The following is an 8,670-nucleotide window of genomic DNA, read 5'->3' as shown; positions in this document are numbered from 1 at the left end:
AAAGTTATATTTGTGTTACCCTACATATCCTGATATATTTATTATATTATAAACCCTATTGTGCTACACATACAGGTTACAGGTTATATACTGTCCCATACATCATACATATTATATATGTATGTATATCATATGTATATATGTATGTGTATATGTATCATATATTTGTATATATACATATATATGTATATATAGCATATGTATATATTTGTATTACTCTATATATCCTAATATATTTATCCTATATATTTATTATCTTATAAATCCTATTATGCTACATATACAGGTTACAGGTTATATACTGTTCCATATGTCATATATATCATGTGTATATATGATATCATATATATCATCTGTATATGTGATATCATATATATCATCTGTATATATGTGATATCGTATATGTGATATATGCACAATGAGCTCCAAGCCAGACTGGATTAGGATGCCTCACGACTAGGGGTCCAGAGACAGAGGCCTCCATTTGCCAGGCACTTGAGGAAGAGGAGGCTGAAATGATGCATCAGATTTACAGCTGCAGTGACGAGAACATAGAAGTTTTCACCACCGTGATTCCTTCCAAGGGTGAGTGAAATTGCCCTTGACCGTTTCCTTAACGTGGCATATTAGGCAGGAGGGGAAGGACAGTCACATGCTGCCTTACTACGGTTTATCCTCAGGTCTCTGGGGTCTGACGGACTCTCTGTTTTGATGGTATTTGATTTTTTGAAGGAGGGAAAGAGGCACAAGGATAAACATCAATCACTGAGAAACAATCCATCAAGGGGAAGGCGAGAGCAGCTAAATGCTCACTGTTTCATTAAATTCAGGACCAGCAGTCCAGTACAACAATGGAAGTGACAGCAAGCCACTGCTGCAGACACAGGTGAAAACAAAATCCCAGGGCAGCTAGATAGACGATATCATATGCATATGATGTCCTATGTATGCCCTGTATTTTATATATTCTGTGTGTATATACACACAAATAAGGTTATGGTTGAAACATGTATTGTGCCAAACCCACTGCATTTTATTACACTGTTATAGCTTCTTCATACTAATACTGATGGTGATGAAATAATAATAATGGGAGTTGCCATTTATTAAATGCTTGCTATAAGTTAGGTAGCCTGATATATAATTTCGTTTAATATCTACAACTACCCAATGAGACAGCTATTATATTTGCCATCTTATAGGTGAGAAAACTGAGGCACAAAGCCACCAAGTAATTCTTGTGAGATTAAAATATCCAGTTTGTGGTAGAATTTGGATTTAATCCCTAGTTTGACTCCAAAGTCAAATGTACTTAATCGGGCCAGGCGCAAGGGCTCACGCCTGTAATCCCAATACTTTGGGAGGCCAGGACAGGAGGATCACTTGAGCTCAGGAGTTTGAGACCAGCTTGGGCCACATGGCGAAACGCCATATCTACCAAAAATACAAAAAATTAGGTGGGCATGGTGGTGTGTGCCTGTGGTCCCAGCTACTAGGGAGGCTGAGGTGGGAGGATTGCTTGAGCCCAGGAAGCAGAGGTTGCAAAGAGCCAAGATTGTGCCACAGCACTCCAGCCTGGGTGACAGAGCCAGACTCCATTTCAAAAAAAAAAAAAAAAAAATTCGTAATCACTAAATTTTAATATATTCTTTATCTCCTGTCAATCCAAATAACAGAGAGAAGCTCTCTAAAAATATGTAGTTTAATTGGGAATTGCAGGACACAGATGCCATGATAAATCATAGGCACATCCAGGGAGGCTGAGGTAAGGGGAAGTTTTAAAGGCAAAAGAGTACATGCAGATTGTTTTGAAACAAACAGAACATTGGTTACAAGGGTTTATGACAGAAGTTGTGGTCAGTTCCTTTTTTTTTTTAGTGGGTTACAGAAAATTCCTTTAAAAAAATTTTTTTTTTATTATTATACTTTAAGTTCTAGGGTACATGTGCACAATGTGCAGGTTTGTTATGCGTGTATACATGTGCCATGTTGGTGTGCTGCACCCATTAACTCGTCATTTACATTAGGTATATCTCCTAATGCTATCCCTCCCCCCATCCCACAACAGGCCTGGGTGTGTGATGTTCCCCTTCCTGTGTCCAAGTGTTCTCATTGTTCAATTCCCACCTATGAGTGAGAACATGTGGTGTTTGGTTTTCTGTCCTTATGACAGTTTGCTGAGAATGATGATTTCCAGCTTCATCCATGTCCCTACAAAAGACATGAACTCATCTGTTTTTATGGTTGCATAGCATTCCGTGGTGTAAATGTGCCACATTTGCTTAATCCAGTCTATCATTGATGGGCATTTGGGTTGGTTCCAAGTCTTTGTTATTGTGAATAGTGCCACAATAAACATACGTGTGCATGTGTCTTTATAGCAGCATGATTTATAATCCTTTGGGTATATCCCCAGTAATGGGATGGCTGGGTCAGATGGTAGTTCTAGTTCTAGATCCTTGAGGAATCGCCACATTGTTTTCCACAATGGTTGAACTAGTTTACAGTCCCACCAACAGTGTAAAATTGTTCCTATTTCTCCATATCCTCTCCAGCACCTGTTGTTTCCTGACTTTTTAATGAACGCCATTCTAACTGGTGTGAGATGGTATCTCATTGTGGTTTTGATTTGCATTTTCTCTGATGGCCAGTAATGATGAGCATTTTTTCATGTGTCTGTTGGCTGCATAAATGTCTTCTTTTGAGAAGTGTCTGTTCATATCCTTTGCTCACTTTTTGATGGGGTTGTCTGATTTTTTTCTTGTAAATTTGTTTAAGTTCTTTGTAGATTCTGGATATTAGCCCTTTGTCAGATGGGTAGATTGCAAAAATGTTCTCCCATTCTGTAGGTTGCCTGTTCACTCTGATGGTAGTTTCTTTTGCTGTGCAGAAGCTTTTTAGTTTAATTAGATCCCGTTTGTCAATTTTGGCTTTTGTTGCCATTGCTTTTTGTGTTTTAGACATGAAGTCCTTGCCCATGCCTATGTCCTGAATGGTATTGCCTAGGTTTTCTTCTAGGGTTTTTATGGTTTTAGGTCTAACATTTAAGTCTTTAATCCATCTTGAATTAATTTTTGTATAAGGTGTAAGGAAGGGATCCAGTTTCAGCTTTCTACATATGGCTAGCCAGTTTTCCCAGCACCAATTATTAAATAGGGAATCCTTTCCCTATTTCTTGTTTTTATCAGGTTTGTCAAAGATCAGATGGTTGTAGATGTGTGGTATTATTTTTGAGGGCTCTGTTCTGTTCCATTGGTCTATATCTCTGTTTTGGTACCAGTACCATGCTGTTTTGATTACTGTAGCCTTGTAGTATAGTTTGAAGTCAGGTAGCGTGACTCCTCCAGCTTTGTTCCTTTGGGTTAGGATTGTCTTGGCAATGCAGGCTCTTTTTTGGTTCCACATGAATTTTAAAGTATTTTTTTGTTCCAATTCTGTGAAGAAAGTCATTGGTGGCTTGATGGGGATTGCATTGAATCTATAAATTACCTTGGGCAGTATGGCCATTTTCACGATATTGATTCTTCCTATCCATGAGCATGAGCATGGAATGTTCTTCCCTTTGTTTGTGTCCTCTTTGACTTCGTTGAGCAGTGGTTTGTAGTTCTCCTTGAAGAGGTCCTTTGTGTCCCTTGTAAGTTGGATTCCTAGGTATTTTATTATCTTTGAAGCAATTGTGAATGGGAGTTCACTCATAATTTGGCTCTCTTTTGTCTGTTATTGGTGTATATGAATGCTTGTGATTATTGCACATTGATTTTGTATCCTGAGACTTTGCTGAAGCTGCTTATCAGCTGAAGGAGATTTTGGGTTGAGACGATGGGGTTTTCTAAATAAACAATCATGTCATCTGCAAACAGGGACAATTTGACTTCCTCTTTTCCTCACTGAATATCCTTTATTTCTTTCTCCTGCCTGATTGCCGTGGCCAGAACTTCCAACACTATGTTGAATAGGAGTGGTGAGAGAGGGCATCCGTGTCTTGTGCCAGTTTTCAAAGAGAATGCTTCCAGTTTTTGCCCATTCAGTGTGATATTGGCTGTGGGTTTGTCATAAATAGCTCTTATTATTTTGAGATATGTCCCATCAATATCTAGTTTATTGAGAGTTTTTAGCATGAAGGGCTGTTGAATTTTGTTGAAGGCCTTTTCTGCATCTGTTGAAATAGTCATGTGGTTTTCATCTTTGGTTCTGCTTATATGATGGATTACGTTTATTGATTTGCATATGTTGAACCAGCCTTGCATCCCAGGGATGAAGCCCACTTGATAATGGTGGATAAGCTTTTTGATGTGCTGCTGGATTTGGTCTGCCAGTATCTTATTGAGGATTTTTGCATTGATATTCATCAGGAATATTGGTCTAAAATTCTCTTTTTTTGTTGTGTCTCTGCCAGGCTTTGGTATCAGGATGATGCTGGCCTCATAAAATGAGTTAGGGAGGATTCTCTCTTTTTCTATTGATCAGAATAGTTTCAGAAGGAATGGTACCAGCTCCTCCTTGTACCTCTGGTAGAATTTGGCTGTGAATCCGTCTGGTCCTGGACTTTTTTTGGTTGGTAGGCTATTAATTATTGCCTCAATTTCAGAGCCTGCTATTGGTCTATTCAGGGATTCAACTTCTTCCTGGTTTAGTCTTGGGAAGGTGTGTGTGTCCAGGAATTTATCCATTTCTTCTAGATTTTCTAGTTTATTTGTGTAGAGGTATTTATAGTATTCTCTGATGGTAGTTTGTATTTCTGTGGGGTCGCTGGTGATATCCCCTTTATCTTTTTTACTGTGTCTATTTGATTCTTCTCTCTTTTCTTCTTTATTAGTCTTGCTAGTGGTCTATCAATTTTGTTGATCTTTTCAAAAAATCAGCTCCTGGATTCATTGATTTTTTTTGAAGGGTTTTTTGTGTCTCTATGTCCTTCAGTTCTGCTCTGATCTTAGTTATTTCTTGCCTTCTGCTAGCTTTTGAATGTGTTTGCTCTTGCTTCTCTAGTTCTTTTAATTGTGATGTTAGGGTGTCAATTTTAGATCTTTCCTGCTTTCTCTTGTGGGCATTTAGTACTATAAATTTCCCTCTACACACTGCTTTAAATGTGTCCCAGAGATTCTGGTACATTGTATCTTTGTTCTCATTGGTTTCAAAGAACATCTTTTTTTCTGCCTTCATTTTGTTATGTACTCAGTAGTTGTTCAGTAGCAGGTTGTTCAGTTTCCATGTAGTTGAGCGGTTTTGAGTGAGTTTCTTAATCCTGAGTTCTAGTTTGATTGCACTGTGGTCTGAGAGACAGTTTGTTATAATTTCTGTTCTTTTACATCTGCTGAGGAGTGCTTTACTTCCAACTATGTGGTCAATTTTGGAATAAGTGCAATGTGGTGCTGAGAAGAATGCATATTCTGTTGATTTGGGGTGGAGAGTTCTGTAGATGTCTATTAGGTCCACTTGGTGCAGAGCTGAGTTCAATTCCTGAATATCCTTGTTAACTTTCTGTCATGTTGATCTGTCTAATGTTGACAGTGAGGTGTTAAAGTCTCCCATTATCATTGTGTGGGAGTCTAAGTCTCTTTGGAGGTCTGTAAGGACTCTCTTTATGAATCTGTATGCTCCTGTATTGGGTGCATATATATTTAGGATAGTTAGCTCTTCTTGTTGAATTGATCCCTTTACCATTATGTAATGACCTTCTTTGTCTCTTTTGATCTTTGATGGTTTAAAGTCTGTTTTATCAGAGACTAGGATTGCAACCCCTGCTTTTTTTTTGTTCTCCATTTGCTTGTAGATCTTCCTCCATCCCTTTATTTTGAGCCTATGTGTATCTGCATGTGAGATGGGTCTCCAGAATACAGCACACTGATGGGTCTTGACTCTTTATCCAATTTGCCAGTCTGTGTCTTTTAATTGGAGCATTTAGCCCATTTACATTTAAGGTTAATATTGTTATATGTGAATTTGATGCTGTCATTATGATGTTAGCTGATTATTTTGCTCGTTAGTTGATGCAGTTTCTTCCTAGCATCAATGGTCTTTACAATTTGGCATGTTTTTGCAGTGGCTGGTACTGGTTGTTCCTTTCCATGTTTAGTGCTTCCTTCTGGAGCTCTTGTAAGGTAGGTCTAGTGGTGACAAAATCTCTTAGCATTTGTGTGTCTGTAAAGGATTTTATTTCTCCTTCACTTATGAAGCTTAGTTTGGCTGGATATGAAATTCTGGGTTGAAAATTCTTTTCTTTAAGAATGTTGAATATTGGCCCCCACTCTCTTCTGGCTTGTAGAGTTTTTGCCGAAAGATCCACTGTTAGTCTGATGGGCTTCCCTTTGTGCGTAACCCGACCTTTCTCTCTGGCTGCCCTTAACATTTTTTCCTTCATTTCAACTTTGGTGAATCTAACAATTATGTGTCTTGGAGTTGCTCTTCTCGAGGTGTATCTTTGTGTGGCGTTCTCTGTATTTACTGAATTTGAATGTTGGCCTGCCTTGCTAGGTTGGGGAAGTTTTCCTGGATAATATCCTGAAGAGTGTTTTCCAACTTGATTCCATTCTCCCCGTCACTTTCAGGTACACCTATCAGACGTAGATTTGGTCTTTTCACGTAGTCCCATATTTCTTGGAGGCTTTGTTTGTTTCTTTTCACTCTTTTTTCTCTAAATTTCTCTTCTTGCTTCATTTCATTCATTTGATCTTCAATCACCGATACCCTTTCTTCCAGTTGATCGAATCGGCTGCTGTGCATGCGTCACATAGTTCTTGTGCCATGGTTTTCAGCTCCATCAGGTCAGTTAAGGACTTCTCTATGCTGGTTATTCTAGTTAGCCATTCATCTAATCTTTTTTCAAGGTTTTTAGCTTCTTTGTGATGGGTTTGAACATTCTCCTTTAGCTCGGAGAAGTCCAATCATCTGAAGCCTTCTTCTCTCAACTTGTCAAAGTCATTCTCCGTCCAGCTTTGTTCCATTGCTGGTGAGCAGCTGTGTTCCTTTGGAGGAGAAGAGGTGCTCTAATTTTTAGAATTTTCAGCTTTTCTGCTCTGGTTTCTCCCCATCTTTGTGGTTTTATCTACCTTTGGTCTTTGATGATGGTGACATACAGATGGGGTTTTGGTGTTGATGTCCTCTCTGTTTGTTAGTTTTCCTTCTAACAGTGAGGACCCTCAGCTGCAGGTCTATTGGAGTTTGCTGGAGGTCCACTCCAGACCCTGTTTGCCTGGGTATCACCAGCGGAGGCTGCAAAACAGCGAATATTGCAGAACAGCAAATGTTGTTGCCTGATCATTCTTCTGGAAGCTTCATCTCAGAGGGGCATCTGGCTGTGTGAGGTGTCAGTCAGCCCCTACTGGGAGGTGCCTCCCAGTTAGGCTACTCGGGTGTCAGGGACCCACTTGAGGAGGCAGTCTGTCCATTCTCAGACCTCAAACTCTGTGCTGGGAGAACCAGTACTCTCTTCAAAGCTCAGTTGGAAATCACCCGTCTTCTGTGTTGCTCACGCTGGGAGCTGTAGACTGGAGCTGTTCCTATTCCGCCATCTTGGAACCCTCCAGTTGTTGTCAGTTCTTTAGCGGAGATAGTGTGTCAGGCAAGTGTTCTTGTACAAGCTGCTAGCTGTCCTTGTGTGACTCATGTAGCAAAGCATGGTTTGATGAAATTTCCTGTAATAGTTCCTTTTATCAGGCAAATCATGCCTGAGAGCCTCCCCCTACCTCCATGACCTCTTGGCTCTATTTTGTTAAGGATGACATAAGTGACTCCATTTTGATTCTGACAACTTTTCCCACTGCAAAACCTTCCACTACTTTGAACTTGGGTGAACTTGATCCATATATTTTAGACCTGGAGTTGGCATCCATTGATATCTCTACAGTAAACAAATTGAGGCATTTACTTATCAGGTAGTTGTCAATACTGTATACCTCTTTCTTTGAGAATTGCACCCAGTCACAGAGGATGGCTCCAGGAAGCCATGTTTATTCTCTTTGAACTTGTCCTCTTGCCACCTTTGCGTGGACCATGGTGGACATCTAACCCAAACTACTGCCTTGTGGAAACAGAAATTGGGCTTTGGTCTGGGGCCAGAGGAAAGGTGTAAACTCTGGATATCTGGGATGGTTCTCATGGCCCAGGGGATAAAATTGAAGGGAAGTCAGTAGAAATAAATGAAACTGGTGGTCTGACAGAGGCCATGGTGCCTGAATGCACATCCAGTGTAAAGAGTTTTAGCTGGAAGCAGGCACAAGTGCTATTACCATGGTCCACACTTGGTGGGTCTGTGGTCATGCATACACAACAGTAAGGGCCAGTGGGACAGGAGGGTAGACTGGGGGTGAAGGGAGTGTTGGAAGAGGAAGAAGGGATGTTGGGGATTGAGACAGAGAATAAAGAGGCCGAGCTCAGGAGGGAGGGATGATTGCCTGTCTCCTGCCTTGCCTCTCTCAGGCCAACGCCATGCCTGTCTTGGAGTCAGTGAGATAGCTCAGTCTCCATCTGATAAAGTTCCTGTTGGCTTAAGTTTATGTAGGTTTTGGTCATTTTCAACTAAAAAGGAGGGCTGGGTGCGGTGGCTCACATTTGTTATCCCAGCACTTTGGGAGGCTGATGTAGGAGGATCGCTTGAGGCCAAGAGTTTGAGACCAGCCTGGGCAACACATGAAGACCTCTCAATAAAATAAAATAAAATAAAATAAAATAGCT

The sequence above is a fragment of the Trachypithecus francoisi genome, unplaced genomic scaffold, assembly GCF_009764315.1.
Source record: "Trachypithecus francoisi isolate TF-2019V2 unplaced genomic scaffold, Tfra_2.0 Lachesis_group7, whole genome shotgun sequence".
In the NCBI taxonomy this organism is placed as follows: domain Eukaryota; kingdom Metazoa; phylum Chordata; class Mammalia; order Primates; family Cercopithecidae; genus Trachypithecus; species Trachypithecus francoisi.
The sequence above is the reverse complement of the archived record's forward strand: the minus strand, read 5'-3'. Positions refer to the sequence as shown.